This window comes from Vipera berus, assembly GCF_964194415.1.
Source record: "Vipera berus genome assembly, chromosome: Z".
Lineage (NCBI taxonomy): Eukaryota > Metazoa > Chordata > Lepidosauria > Squamata > Viperidae > Vipera > Vipera berus.
This window is the reverse complement of record NC_138205.1, coordinates 76,621,961-76,638,111: the sequence shown is the minus strand read 5'-3', so window position 1 is coordinate 76,638,111 and position 16,151 is coordinate 76,621,961.

Genomic DNA, 16,151 nt, shown 5'->3' with positions numbered 1-16,151 from the left:
TTGGTTCTCTCCTTGATTAGTTTCCATCCATTACTTCTTTTCCTGCCTTCAGGTGCTTTGGAGAATAGATTGATTTCCTTAACTATTGGAACACTGCTATCATGTCACCCCTAGTTCTTTTTTTCATTAAACTAGACATATCCAATTCCTACAATTTTACTTATATGTTTTAGTCTCCAGCCCCCTAATCATCTTTGTTGTTCTTCTCTGTATTCCTTCTAGAGTCTCAACATCTTTTTTTATATCATGGCAACCAAAACTGGATGCAATATTTCAAGTGTGTTCTTACGAAGACTGACCCATTTAGTCCTGTTCATCCTACCGGGCTATTTCCTCTAATTTCTGCAGTTTAATGTTTTATTGAGTTTTAAGAATTACAATCTTTAGTGCTTAGTAAACAACATGTTGTCTGGGTTCACATATTTGACATTAATTTCTTCAATATAAATCTGTTCAGTACTGCACAATCCAGTACTTTTTCCCTGATCCTCCTTTCTTCCCCATATTTTTTCCACTTTCCCCTCATTACACAAATACAGTTCTTGGTATTATTGATGTATACAAAGTTAGATATAAACATCTTCATGATATTTTACTAATATTATACAAATAATAATATCAATTCATAAATCAATATCTTGTTTTTCGTGCTCTTCTTAAAGTTTGATTTCCCATCAATATTTGTCAGTTATGATTTTCTCAATATTAGTTATATTTATATAGCTAAAAGTTTTATTCATACCAATCCTCCTCTTATTTTCATATTTCCCATATCAAAAAAAGAAAAAAAAGCTATTTTAATTCTAAATCATAACTTTCATTATAAAAGTCTAATTATATCTAAGGGTCATCTGTTCTTTAATCATATTCAAACAAGTATTCAAACATATAACGCTCCCTCTAATAGGTCAAATCTTCTCTCACTTTCTTTCTTTGCCAAGTAGCTTTCCAAGCCAAGGCAATTAAATCGTCCAGGAATTTTCTTTCTATTTTTGCGAAAGTTGCTTGGCATGAGGAAAACAATTTAGGTAGGGTATTTTTTTTTTGGGGGGGGGGAATTCCACCCATTTAAGCAACTCCCACTTTCCTTCTCCCTCAATTTCTCTTTTCATTTTTTATCTCCCAAATTGTGACATTTCCCCTGACAGCTCTATGTTCCATTTTTTAAAATCTTCTTCCTTGTCATCAGGTGTATTTTGCATTTTCATTGTTATGGGTAAGTCTTGCAGTATTTTATTTGTATATGGTAGTTTATATTTCCCTCCTTTTATCTCTTCTGTCTTTAGGTCCATTTCCTCTGCTTCATATTCTGATTCCTGGTTTATTTGGTTATACTTTGTAGTCATTGTCTGGGAACTTTCCAGTTGTAGATTTAATTTGGAGATTGGCTCATTTATATTATCTAAATTATTTTAGTTTCATTGTGATTTCTTTTTATGTCCTCTTTGTATGCAACAATTGTTTGGTGAATTAGTTGTAACTTAGAGTATATTTCCTTCTGAAAGGTATTTGTTTTTTCTTGAGGCATCATTCCTGGAGATCTTCTAGTATCACCAGTCTCAGTAAGAGTAGAACAAAGTTTCTGGTCTTTTATGTAGCCTTTATAATCCAATGGGTTCCAGAATATAGGTCCAGTTCTAAAAGCAATATTTTATAGTGATCCTTTGTCTCAGGTGTCCAAAAATTGTCAGTTAGTCAAGGTTGTAATCCACAATGTTCAAAGAGTTGCAAATGTTCAACCTTCCTGAAAACAGCTCAAAAGTCTCTCCTAGCCAGATGTAGTCAAGTCATTTTTTTCTTTTTCTCCTACTAGTTCTTGAGATTAAAAGTCCAAGCTCAGTAGGTGTTTATAGTCCAAGAAGATCCGGGTGATAAGTATGCCAAAATATTTTCCTTTATTGCCAGCTTTTCTCCTTTAAACTAGGAATCACCAAGCAGTCCGGAAGCTAGTTATAGTGCTGTACTCAAATCCATCACTGTGTCATTCAAAATTCATTTTCCACCCTTAAAATAAAGGATTGATTTCTTATATTTCACCTTAATGATTTTTTTTTCCAAAGAGAAAATCTTAACAATTATCTCAGTTCTCAAATTTATCAAAACTGTAGCTTTATGTTACTTCCACTTCAGTATTGTGTATTTCTGTCCCCCATAGAAATTAAAACACCACTTCTATTCACATTAAGAGGTTTTTAGCTTCTTGGGAGCCTTTCCCAGGAAATTCAATTGTAAAATTGTTACCAGTTGTTTTCCAACAAAGATGATTAGGGGACTGGAGGCTAAAACATATAAGGAATGACTGCTGGAATTGAGTATGTCTAATGAAGAGAAGGACTAGGGATGACATAATAGCAGTGTTCCAATATGTCAGGGGCTGCCACAAAGAAGAGGGAAACAAGCTATTCTCCAAAGCACCTGAAAGCAGGACAAGAAGCAACAGATGGAAACTAATCAAGGAGAGAAACAACCTAGAACTAAGGAGAAACTTCCTGACAGTTAGAACCATTAACCAGTGGAACAACCTGCCTCCAGAAGCTGTGAATGCTCCAACACTGAAAGTTTTTAAGAAGAGACTGGACAGCCATTTGTCTGAAATGGTATAGTTTCCTGCCTGAGCAGGGCAGGACTAGATGACCTCCAAGGTCCCTTCCAACTTTACTTTACTATTAATATTACTACTATTACTATTCTGGGAGGACGCTTCATGGTATCCACAGAAGAATATCCAGATTCAGCCATAGTTTCATTCCATACAGCATTAACCTTGTGAACTCTCAAGCTTCCTCCTTCTGTTATATAGTCAAGATGGACAGTATTTAATATTTATTTATGTACAGTATATGTAGGGGTGTGAGTCTATACATATGTGTATATAGTATGCTTAGGTGTGTGTCATGTATGTGTTTCACTTTGAGAGCAGGCAACTAAATTTCATTTTTGATGTGTGCCATTGTGCCCACAGTAAAAAAAAATGACAATAAAGGTTATCTTATCTAAAATAGTAAAGAAAGTATCAACATTCTCACCCAGTTCCAAACATGCTGTTTATGATGTGCTAATGGATGCCTTTCTTCTTCTTCAGCAGCTAATGGCTGGCCACAGGAATGTAGCCAGTCTTTCCCCTGCCAGTTTGGAAGGCTTTCCTCAGATCGAATGGAAAGATCTCCATCTCTCCATGATCAATGAGGCACCCCTCTTCAGAGTGACTTTAGGCCCTTTTTAGGGCCCCTAGCAGGGCGAAATCAGGCCTGTGTCCTTGTCACCACAACGCAAAACCGGAAGTCCTCTAAGTTCTTTCTTACTAAGATGCATAAGGGAAAAAGATCTTCTGTTTCAGCCCAGGAATGACAAAATGAAAAGATCAGCAATAGCTTCAAAAAGCCAAGCTGTGCTTCATTTATCCTATATCTTTCTCAAAGTGAAGAGGTATAGGACAACTGAAAGAAAGCCATGTAATGATTTTTCCACTAGAATACCCAAAAGAAGCTTCTCTTCTTTCTGCCAAACTAATGAAAGCTGTTTTTGTCCAGATTGGAGGAATGGAGAGTAGAGAATGTTTATTACTGATAGAGCTTCTGTCTCTGATGAAATGATCAAGAAGGTGGATTAACTGTCCTTGAGTCAAATTCAGCTCCCAGTTCCTGTTATAAGCAACATTGACATAAACTGACCAATAATGTGACTGGAATTGAATGGGGAGCTTTCTATGCCCCTCTTTTTTACTATAGTAGCAGCCTTCCAACAATTCCTAAATGCAGACCAGTATTTTTATCTTTGAGTTAGAAAGGTCTAGGGACTCTAGGCTTAGTGTCTTGACAAAAGTAATTTCCTCAATTTATGGCTGAGGTGAATTTTGAGCTGGCCTTTCCAGGTGACAGTTCACAGAGTGAGTCACTTTGCAGGCTAATGAAGGCTGTTATATTCTTAAGCAAGGAAGAATACTGCTTCCCTTAAACAGAGTTTTAAAGGGACATTTTAAAGTGTTACATATTCAGGGATTAAACTCTCACAGCAAGCCAATAGACATGATTACTGCATGCAGAGGCAGCTTTTTCCAGCTATCTAAGCAATTGAGAATAGCAGCTTAAGCATGCAAGGAAGAGTTCATTTGAACCCACTTAAATTTAATGCCTAAGTAACCTAGTTTAGATCAGACTTGGGACCAGCTACAATGAACAAAGTATAGAAATGAGAACTCTGATAGTTTAAAGAATGGAACAGAAGTGGAAACTCTTGCAAGCACAGCTTTCTATCTATGGTACATCCTTTGTACCTGTCTCCTCTTTCATCCCTAAAAAGCAGGCAATCCTTCCTTTGCTTTATAATCTATAGTCATCTAGATCGTGGTAACAAATAGCTAGAACCTCAGAGTATCAACTCCCTAGTCCACAAAGGGGAGTCACTTTCACTTTCACAGTTGTAGGTTTAACAAAACAGAATTGATGGGAAAGGAGGACTGAATCTTTAGAGAATTTTCAACATTATATTTTGTAATTGCTTATAAGAGGAAGCCTAACAAATAATTTTTGAAAGGCAGCATAATTTTGGGATAGAAACAATTGATAATATCTGCACCAAGGAGCTAGGTAAGATTAATTGGATCCAGAATGTGATGTTAGCTAATTTATTACCATATTTTTGTGGCACTATACTTCAACCTAAGTCTGCTGGACAGGCTGAAAGATTAGAAGAAGAAACCAAACTTCTTTCCAACAAGGAATATAACAGTAACACAGGCAAGTACAAGATTCTTGGTTATCTAATTTTATTTTTCTTCATTTCATATGCAGTTTCATTCTCATAGCATGCTAGTCCATGCTTAATAGTATTATGTTGCACTCAATCAACTCAATTCTTTGAGTTCCCATGTACACTAAACTATGAACTAAACACAGACTGGGGTCATACAATATGATAGGTTCATATATGATTGACTATGTTCAAAATGTCATTGCAAGTCCAGTTATTGAAACCATCTGAAATAGCAGCTGAATTTTGCTTTGACACTGATAATATAGCAGACCAAAAGTCAGATGTGCAACATCATTTCCAAAGAATGCAATGTAACGCAATCATGATGCATTATAATCAATGGAAATGGCAGCAATATTATACATTTGCATTACTTATGAAATTATGTCACTACAAGCCTGATATTACTTGCCTGCTCTACGCCTTATGGATATTTGTTCTAACAGTGGTGGAATTTCCTTTATTGTCTGTGGAGATTCTCAATTATCCAGATCATAGTTGACTCAAAGATTTTTCCCCAAAAGGCAACTAGTCTGTTTTTTTTTTCCTTGAGGACGAAGAGGAAAATGTTTTGCTTCTCATCCAAGAAGCTTCATCAGTTCTGATGGTGGGGGGATAGAAAGATAGGTACTGTCAGCTGAGATAGGATAGTGGGTAGGAAATGGGAGGAGAGGTTCTAATAGAATGGGGGGATGGGAGGATTGTATTTCTTTGCAGTCATCTAGTCATCAGCACTCTCTCTAAGAGCTGTTGAGTCTACTCTGTGCCCTCAGGGTCACCTGAATCCGGGTGCAATTGGTTGTGGAAATTTTACTTCTTGGAATTGTTGAAAGAGCTGTGTTGCAGACTTGGGGTAGATCTAATCCATTTTGGTTAGAGACCATTGGTCTAAAAGAGGGATAAAGAATCCATCTAGGTTAGAATTAAACACTTCTCCCTCAACAGAGGGAGAGGAATAAGACATTGCCTATCCTCAGTCTACAATTCAGCCCTTTCAGCCGTTCCAAGAAGATTCCACAATCTAATTCAGGTGATATTAAGGGCACAGATAAACCCCCAAGTGGCCTAAACATCTCTCAGAGAGAGTGATAATGACCAGATCAATAATAATAATAATAATAATAATAATAATAATAATAATAATAATAATAATAATAATAATAATTCCAGAATATAAGGAAAAACGGCTGGATGACAGATTAAATAAATGGAAAACCAAAGCTTTGCATGGACTGCATTTGAAAAACATTGAAGGAAAATGTGATAACAACTTGACATGGGCATGGCTTAAGATGGGAACCATCAAGAAAGAAACAGAAGGCTTAATAATGGCTGCTCAAGAATAAGCACTACAAACTAATGCCATGAAAGTGAAGATACAAAAAACTACTGAAAATCCAAATTGCCATCTTTGCAATGACAAAGTTGAAACTGTTTCACATTTAATATGTGAGTGCAGCAAAATCACACAAACTGATTACAAAGCTAGACATGACCGAGTTGCTAAACTAATCCACTGGGCATTGTGTATATTGTGTAGTGGGTTCTGGACCACATGGAAAACAGCAGGCAGATGAGTACAGCAACAGCTCTTTATTGTGGGTAGGACTGTACTGAACAAAGGGGGTACCTGTACCCCTTATATACCTTGCTAGGTACGCTCTCGGCCAAACTGTTCATTTGAATCTCCCGCCGAAAGCTAACCAGCCAATACGGTAACGGTACAGCGCCACCTGGTGTTATTTGCTGAGCTGCTGCTTAAACCCCATACATAACAGTGTAAAAAATATGACTTCCCTGTGTCCGTAAAGTCATGGGAACATAGGGTGGAAAAAGTTGTCGAGAATGAGAGGGTGAAGATCTTGTGGGACTTCCGAATACAGACAGATCACCATTTGGAACACAACATGCCAGATATCACAGTCATAGAGAACCGAAGCACACAGTTGATTGATATTGCTGTACCAGGAGATGCCAGAGTCGAAGAAAAAGAACTGGAAAAAATTACAAAATACCGCGATCTGGCTATCGAAACTGCGCGATTATGGATGAAACGTGTAACAGTGATACCCATTGTCATTGGGGCACTGGGAACTATGTCCAAAATCTTTGCAAAATACATCAAGAAATTGCAGCTTGCTGCAATAACTCCAGCAAAGCTACAAAAAACTGCACTACTTGGAACATCTTGCATTTTAAGGAGATACCTGGTTGATACCTAGGATGCTGGCAGCAACCCGTGTCAACCATTAGTGCCAGTCAATTTGAGTGTTCAGTTGACTGAGTTTCATGTTTTATGAATAAGTTTTATAATAATCCTTCCATTTTCACCATCATCCTATCAGAAACTATCCTTCCATCCCCCCTCCCCCCACACTGTCTCAACTGTCAGTACTTATCCTTCCATTCCCCCTGCCATCAGAACTGATGAACCTTGTTGGATGAGAAGCAAAACATTTTCTTCTTCTTGCTCAGGGAAAAAAAACAATTAAGTTGCATTTTGAAAAGTACCTTTGAGACAACCTCCTTCATTCTTGCTTTATGGCATGAAGAACTCATCTGTGGTATTTGGGTGGGGTAGGGATGGTTCACAATGGTAGTTTTGCAATTGCTGCATGCAGTTACATTTCTTTAAAGCATTTTCCCATTCTTCTTAATAATAAGACAATATCTGACAACAAAATACATTAATAGGAATAGACCCACAAGCATTTTTTTGTTCTGACAGAAAAGAGGCAAGCTCAGAGGATATAGTCTGAAGACACCTGCCTTAGTCATATTTACTATATTTTACCCTGTCTTAGTCATATTTACTGTATTTTGTCTTCTTGGAATGCTTTTGGAGCCAGGGGTCTTACAATGGGGCTGCAGAATTCCAGATGATGACTGTTGCCTGTATCTATCTTTCATTTCAACCTAATGATAATTGGGATTGTTGCACTTCAGGTCTGACAGCCTCAGTTGGTATATTATAGTATTTTATTTGTCCAAACTCCATTCAAGATACACATTGGATGCATGCATTCATTACTGAGTCTGTGGTTAGTGATACACAAGATATCTTGTGCCTGAATTGAAGGTACAAGCAACTGAACTTTAATTTCGCATTGGAAATGGTTCTGTAGCCTCTGCCTCACTTGAGAGCACAACATTTAGAATGTTCCTGAAATCTAAAGCCCTACAGAGAAGAACAGTAAATTTGCTGTCCTGGTTACCCTCTCCCCCCAATAGCATTGAGTAACTGCCTCTGTCAGGCATTAGAATGGGAGAATGAGCATAAAAAAAATCTAATTAATAAACTGATCATGGGTTTAGTAAATAATTTTCAAGATGGAGATTGCACACTGACCATAAGATTCAGTGTTAGATTTCAGATTAACAGTGCTGAAATCAGAAAAAAAATGTCTGCATGTGAGATATGTTCCTTGACTTCAGTAAAACATAGTTTCCTGGTCTAGTAATTTGCAGCTATAACAAAGAATATAAGAACCTTATCTTAGAAAATCCAAAGACTACTTTTAAGTTGTATGCGGACAAAAATAATTCCTTGAAATTAAATTATATAATTTTGCTTATAATTAAGAGAAGAAGAAACTCCAAATGCTTATTACTAGGCATAATTTACCACAATTAAAGAATTTGTATTTATTTATTTTGTTATTTGGAGAAAATGCATGCAACAATACTAAACTCTCAACAGATGCTTTCATTTTCATTTTAAATCTCAGGAGAAATTTCAATGAGGTACTTCAATGTTTCAGAAGTTCTATATAAGATCCTGTTTGAGATTTTGGAGATTTCATTTATTGAAAGCTCCTGGATAAAATGATGAATTTTATAAACTTGAAAAATGTTGGTGTTAAAAAAGAAGTTGAGTCATTGCTCAAAATCATGTTGACTGGAAATGTAACTCCCTACATTTTATCAGTGGTACAAATTCAGTCTCCATTTTAACAGGTAGGTGGAACTGTTTATAGTGAACTAGAGGGGAAAAAATACTTAGCTATATTTTTTCCCTCAGTGGAAGACTTAAAAGGGGGAAATCAAGTTCTCTGACAGAAGAACTGATTTTTTAGATCTATTAGATAGATAATCTTTATTGTCATTTTTTTCCTGTGGACACAATGGCACACATTAAAAATGAAATTTAGTTGCTTATATTCCCACAGTAGATCCAAATCTTAGATGACTTATCTGCAGCCTGCTGAACAGTGCTAATTAGAAATTTAGGTCATTTAATAAAGCAAAATCTTAAAATACTGTTGATGTTTTACAAAAGCAGCACAGGGGGAAGGGAAGGAATCCCATACATGCTCTGCCTTTGTAATACATGTTATATATTGTGGGGGAGGGAGGAAAAACAAACGATGAGAGGTTACTTCTTGTTGTATGCAAGTTTGGGATGAAGAAAGCTGTCGTATCAGTGCCTAATGTAGTGAATAATGGCCTTCTTCAATGAGCGCTTTTGCATTGTTCACATAATAACAGATGAAGGGAATTAATTTCTTTTAGCATGAAATGTTTGCTGGTGATAAGGCCTGAAATAAACACCAGCATACAACTGCAAAATGCCCTGAAACTGTTCCTTAGTGACAAATTACTGCTAAGGAATCTGGAGTTACCCACTGAAGTGACATTAACTGAATTTATTAGACAGGTTATACAGAGAAAAAGCATTGTTATTTCTCCCTTTTTGCAGATCTGATATTTTCCAGCTAGAATACAGATCTCAGATATGAAATGTCAACAGAAAAACTGTTAAAAGTTATAATAACAATGATATCAATTGTATTCATTGTTTTTTTCATTCTGGACTTTATTGTCTTTATTCTTGTTGTATAATCTTCCTAGCTAACATTTGTTAACAAGTAAATTTTAAAGTGTCTAATAACTAAAATGAAGCAATCATGGATAATCTATAAAGGACAAGTTTATAGACCATATATGCTTGTAACTTTGTTTCTCCTATCTTTCTCTACCTTCCCTTAAGATTAAAAACCCAACAATCAATAACAATGTCACTGGAAGGGAGGGAACAAGCTATTTCAGAGTATTTAATTTCCTAGAGGAAGGCAAAAGTCACGAGAATGCTGCTGCAGAATGCTGAGTCCCTACTACTGATTGGTAAATTCTGCGTTAAAATCTACCCTGAATATACTGAGGTTAAAGGATATGTGATTTTTCTTCTTCTGATCACTGCCAGCCAGTGGTGGGATTCAGCAGGTTTGGACAACTTTGGCAGAACCAGTAGTTAATTTTTTGTTGCCCAGGCCCAGAATGGACTTCTGGAAGTGGCATCCACACAGAGAACTGATTGGTCACATATTTGAATCCCACCACTGCTGCCATCTATAATTTGCTAGTGAAAATATAGTATTTGTGTTTGTTTATGTGGCTGCCCAACTCACTCAAGGTGATTCTGGGTGGCTTACAGAAGTATGATAGCTGGGCTCAAGCCATATAGGTTGTCAGTGTAGAGCAGGTAAAAAAGTGACTCCAAAGCTACACCACAACCCAGTGGTATGGTGTTCCTGTAGTTCAAGCTAGGATACAATAGCTACTGTAATTATTAATAGTACAGCTGCCTTTTAATTGGCTGGAAGTGTTATAGTACTCCACTGCAAAAAAGAGCTTATTTCTTCCTACTTCATTTCTAAGTTTTACATTTCTTTTCAATCTCCTTCTTGTCAAGTAGGATCATGCCTGCCATAAAAAAATTCATTCTTTAGCAATGTAAGCAACAAATATGGGTGGTGGAGATAGTTGAGCTGAAGAATCCTCCACAGTACACCCTGATTCCCAATGAAGGCCCTCAATATCTACCACATGTGTAAAATGGCTTTATCCATAACAATCAGAGAGACTGAACTGAGATATCATGTCACACTGCCAGAGAATTTCTAATAGAATTCCAATCCTACTTTGTCTATGGACAGAAGCATCACTCAACAACCAAAATTGGCTAACCTGGACAGTCTCTAATTCCTCTTTCCAATTCTATTGACAACACATTACTATGTTCTTTCCAGTTTCCCAGAAAGGGAAGGGCCATACCTTGGAGGCTGAGAGAGAGGATAATAACCCATTTTCAGTCCAGTTGTGGAGCTCACTACTTTTTCTAATAATATGTAGGCATCTGTAAAGGAGGATTGCCTGGGAAGAAAAGGCTTAAGGACCTGCATATAGTAGTTTTCTTTCTTAAGGTTCTCCCTTTCATGGAGAACCTTAAACTTTATGATTTTAAATGTTTAACTAGGTCAGGCATGTCAAACTGCCAGCCCGTGGGCCGGATGCATCACACTGAAACCATGCCCACCCTTTGCCAGCAATGGGGAAAAAGTTGTGTTACGTCATGCAATGTCATGTGACATCATGAGTTTGACATGCTATGCCTGTTCCATTACTTCTGATTACTCTGATTACTTAAAGAGATGGGATTCACCAATAATCAATATAACAGACCAGAGTTTCCAATATCGTAAAATTTTGAATTATACTAAAGTAATACTGATTTCATATATACATTACAAAATACAAGGATTCAAAATCACATGGTGCCTGAAATATTTGGCCAACAGCAATTAAATCTTTTGTTCAACAGGTTTGACAGAAATGATCATTTTTGTCAAGCAAAGAGCAACTCACTTAATTAAGATGAAATTGTACCATAACAACACAAGCCAAAACTTTGTATGGTTAGTTTCTTCATGACTCAGTCCAGCTCTATCATTGGCTTAGTTTTTATAAATTTTCAAAAAAATCTATTTATTCAATAAATTTCTATTTATTTACTACTCACTTCACTTTGAAAGAGTTCAGTTCAAAGGCTTTCATGTTGATCCCTTTAATTCTAATGGATTTCTGGGATAGTAGGCTTTTTTATTATTCCTGCCTAGATAAATATTAAGACTAGGCTAAGAAGACATAATGTCTTCTGTAGATGACAGAAAATAGTCACCTTCCTTTCACCATTCTTTGGTTTTATTTTAGTATCTTGCCCCCAGTGATTTAAATGAATTTGAATCAACTCATTAGTTTCCAATCTGGTGTTAAACACAATGACTCATCCATAAATTAATATTGCTTACCCTGAACTATGCTGCTGTCTAAATCACTTTAATCTCTGGGAAGAGTCACAATCCCAAGAAAGATGGATATATTCAAATGAATTCTGCAACAGTTCATTAGTAATGATGTAATTTATGTAGCCAGGATCAGCAAGTGTTTTTGTGCTCCAGTTTAAAATGGAGTAGCTACAAAATGGAAGAATCTGTTGAAAAGTCAGTGATACAGGCTGTTTAGTGCATGTATGTTTGCTATAGGCAAGCAATAAAAAGCATGTTTTGATCTGAACAGGGCCTTAGATGGTAAACTGTATAATAAATCAAAGTCAGTGAGATTTTGCTTTCTTTCTATCACAACTTTTCAATAACACCTTGTTTCTTTTTTAGGCCCAAGATATAATATTCAGAAGAGTTTGGGATGAAGTATTTGTATTGAATACTGGAATAATTTGCACATCTTTATAAGTCATTTTGTTCTAGAGTTTTCTAATGAGACCATGCCTCCATTTAAATGTATCACGGAATCAGGTACTATAGTTTTGCGTTTTGGTACAATCAACAATACATACAAGTTGAATTTGTTCATACATAAATTGTTTGGTTCAGGCAGACGAATGACTCAGAGAGGTTAACAGCAAAATGGTTTATTCAATACACATATGTCAACTGTCAACTGTCACAATAACTCTGGCTTTTATACTAGAGCTGTTTAAACTGTATCCAATCACAAGTCCGGGTTTTCCCGCCTTTACAACTTTAACCAATAGTTGCACCAGAATCTCCCGCTTCAAGGAACCTTCTTTGCAACCAGCTACTTACATGTTTGCAACAAAGCTACTGACATAACACCCCTTCCCCCCCAGTTGATGTTATTTATTGACGTAATCTCTCAAGTATTTGGGTGGCCTATGGACCCTAGATGGATATCTATTGGTTTGGTTACTTAAGTCATTGCTAGCTGACTGTCTGCTAGGCTGGCTTATATTTATGGGTCTGGACTCTTGAATTACAGGCTCTGACGCTTCTCTACTAACAGGCTGTGATTGTTGTTGTGTTTGATGTTGATGCTCAGCTATTGCAGGCCTGCTCAAAGAGGACAGCTCCCAGTCAATTTGGCCGTGTTGTGGGTTAGCTGTGGACACACTGGTTTGAATTTCCGCTTCCCCGCTAACCGGCAGGTTGTTATGATTACACCAAGATGCAGTGTTCCCCCCGTGTACGCTTTGACCCCCATCTACTGGCATACTTCCAATAACTCTCTTCCTTAGCTGATCTATGTGTCTTTTACTTATTCTATTCCCTTCCCCCTCAATGGTGTAAGACAACGGCCCCATTATGTCAGTGACCACCCCCGGGACCCATTTGTCCCCCTGTCCATAGTTTCTGGCCCAGACTAAGTCTCCAATTTTGAATGATCTGTTTGGAATGTCCGGTTCAGCACTTGAGGGTAGTTTGTCAGGATGTAGCCTGTCCAGTTTGGTGGTTAGCCGTTTGCCCCACCTCATTTCCGCCGGGCTTTTCCCAGTAGCCGTGCAAGGGGTTGTGTGCTGGGTCAGCAAAAAGTCTGCCAGTCTTTGGTGCCAATCGCCGCGGATGATTCGCCTCAAGGCGTCTTTGGTGGTTCTCACGTTGCGTTCAGCCAAGCCATTGGTGGACGGGTGGAAGGGTGCTGATGTTGCATGCCTAATCGAGTTGGCCCTGAGGAAGTCCTGAAATTCAACAGAGGTGAATTGTGGCCCATTATCCGATACAATCACATCAGGTAACCCATGAGTGGCAAAGAGGCCCCTTAAGACCTGTATTGTTCTACCAGATGTCATTGAACTGACAGGCACTACCTCTAGCCACCTAGAGAAACTGTCCACCACAACTAGGAAGGTTAAACCTTGAAAAGGTCCAGCAAAATCAATATGAATCCTAGACCAAGGATTCCTGGCCAATTCCCACTTATGAGTGTGAGTGTGTGGCAGCTCAGGTCTAGATCGCTGACACAAATAACATCCTGAAACACATTCTTCAATGTCTTTATCAAGTCCTGGCCACCACAAGTGACTTCTAGCTAATGCCTTCATACGTACTATTCCAGGGTGACCCTCATGTAATTCTGATAAAACTATAGATCTGTGGAGTTCAGGAATGACAACACGGTTGCCCCACAATATACATCCCAAATGGGATGATAGTTCATTCTTCCTCCTAAAATATGGAATGTACTTGGCATCAGGGTTAGTACTAGGCCACCCACTGAGGACCCAGGCCATGATCCTTTTGAGGATAAGGTCTTTTTTAGTAGCCTCAGCTATTTCTTTTGCAGTTAAAGGGCAATCAGGAATTTCCTGTAATGACATAATTTGTCCCACTGGAGCAGGGTCCTCCTCTGTGTTGCTTAAGGGCAGTCTGCTAAGGGCATCTGCATGGCCCATTTCCTTACCTGGTCTATGTTGAAGTGAGAATGAATATGCTGAGAGGAAAATTGACCACCTCAGCATCCTGGGAGACATTATTTGGGGTGTCTGTTTATCGGTGGTAAACAGTCCCAATAATGGTTTGTGGTCAGTGAGTATGGTAAAGTTCCTACCATAAAGGTAATCATGGAACTTTTTTACTCCTGCCACGATTGCTAATGCTTCTCTATCAATCTGTGCATAATTCCGTTCGGCTTTGGTAAGCGTCCTGGAATAGTATGCAATTGGCTTTTGAATACCTTGACTATCCAAGTGGCTGATAACAGCCCCCACACCATAAGGTGAAGCATCACAAGCTAAATAGATTGGTTTATTCTCAATAAAATGAGTTACTGTGGATTGGCTTGAAAGAATATCTTTTAATGTTTGAAAACTGACTCTATGTTTATCATGCCACTGCCATGGGTTTTTTTTTATCTAAAAGTCTATGTAGTGGTTCTGCTATGGCAGCTTTATGAGGCACGAATGTGTGATAAAAGTTAACTAATCCTAAAAAGGCTTGTAATTCAGCCTTGTTTTTTGGTTCTGGTGCCAATTTAATTGCCTTAATTTTTTCTGGTGTAGGATGAATTCCATCTTTATCTATCCTAAATCCTAAAAATTCTGTGGATTTAACCCCAATACAGCATTTATCCTTTTTTAATTTAAGTCCAGCCCCCCTAAATCTTCCCAATACCTGTTCCAGACGTTCAGCTAATATTTCTTCATTTCTTCCAGCTATTAGAACATCATCAAAATAAGGGCATACACCAGGTATGCCCTTTAAGGTCCTCTCCATCACCTCCTGGAAGATGCCTGGAGCTGCTGCAATACCAAATTGCAGTCTGTGGACTCGGAACGCCCCCTTGTGGGTAACAATAGTTTGAGCTTCAGCAGCCTCCCTGGAAACAGTAAGTTGCAAGTACGCCTGCGCCAAGTCTAACTTGGCAAATATGGCGCCGTCCTGTATCGTGGCGAGGACCTGCTTCACCGTCGGGACCGGGTAAGCATGTTTTTTCATTCCGAGGTTCAGGGTGGCCTTGTAGTCAGCGCAGATCCTCACATCCCCATTAGGTTTAAGGGGTGTGACGATCGGCGTTTCCCACAAACCACCCTCGACCGGTTCTAGGACGCCTTGGCCTACAAGCTTATCGAGCTCGGCCTCGATTTTTTGCTTAAGGGCGAAAGGCACCCTTCGGGCCTTAAGCCTGATGGGTTTAACCGACGGGTCTAAATTAAAATTAATTGGGGGCCCTTTATATTTACCCAAAGACCCATCAAATACGTCTGCGAATTCATCACAGACTGATTTGAGGGTCTTATTATTAATAACTGTGTTTATTCCCCCTATCCAAATTCCCAGGGCGGGGAACCAGTTAAGGCCTATTAAACTAGTTCTATGGCCTTCTGTAACTATTAAATCTAGTGTTCCATTAAACCCCTTATATTTAACTCTAAGGGTAATTTTTCCTTTAATTTTTATTGGGGTTTTTTGGAAGTCGGTCAATTGGATTTTGGTTGAACTGAGTGGAATCTTTCTGCCACTTTTTTGTTCAATCTTTTTAAGGGTTTCACTGGATATTATGGACACTGAGGCCCCAGAATCGATTTCCATTTTGCAAGGAATTCCTTGCAATTGGACTACAATTTTTAATTTTGATCCCACAATTTTGTTAATTTTTTCCTTCCTACTGTGATTGACTCTGTGATTGACTCGCGCCACCTCCCCGCGGTTCGGGTATTGAGCCCACAGTCTAGGGGTCTCTTTGCCACTATAGTAAGGGGTTACCTTACCTTCGGGCCAAACGTCGACTTCGTGTAGGCGATTGTCGCGTGCACGACCCCTGCAAATGGCTTGAATGTGGCCGGTCTTCCCGCACAATCTGCATCT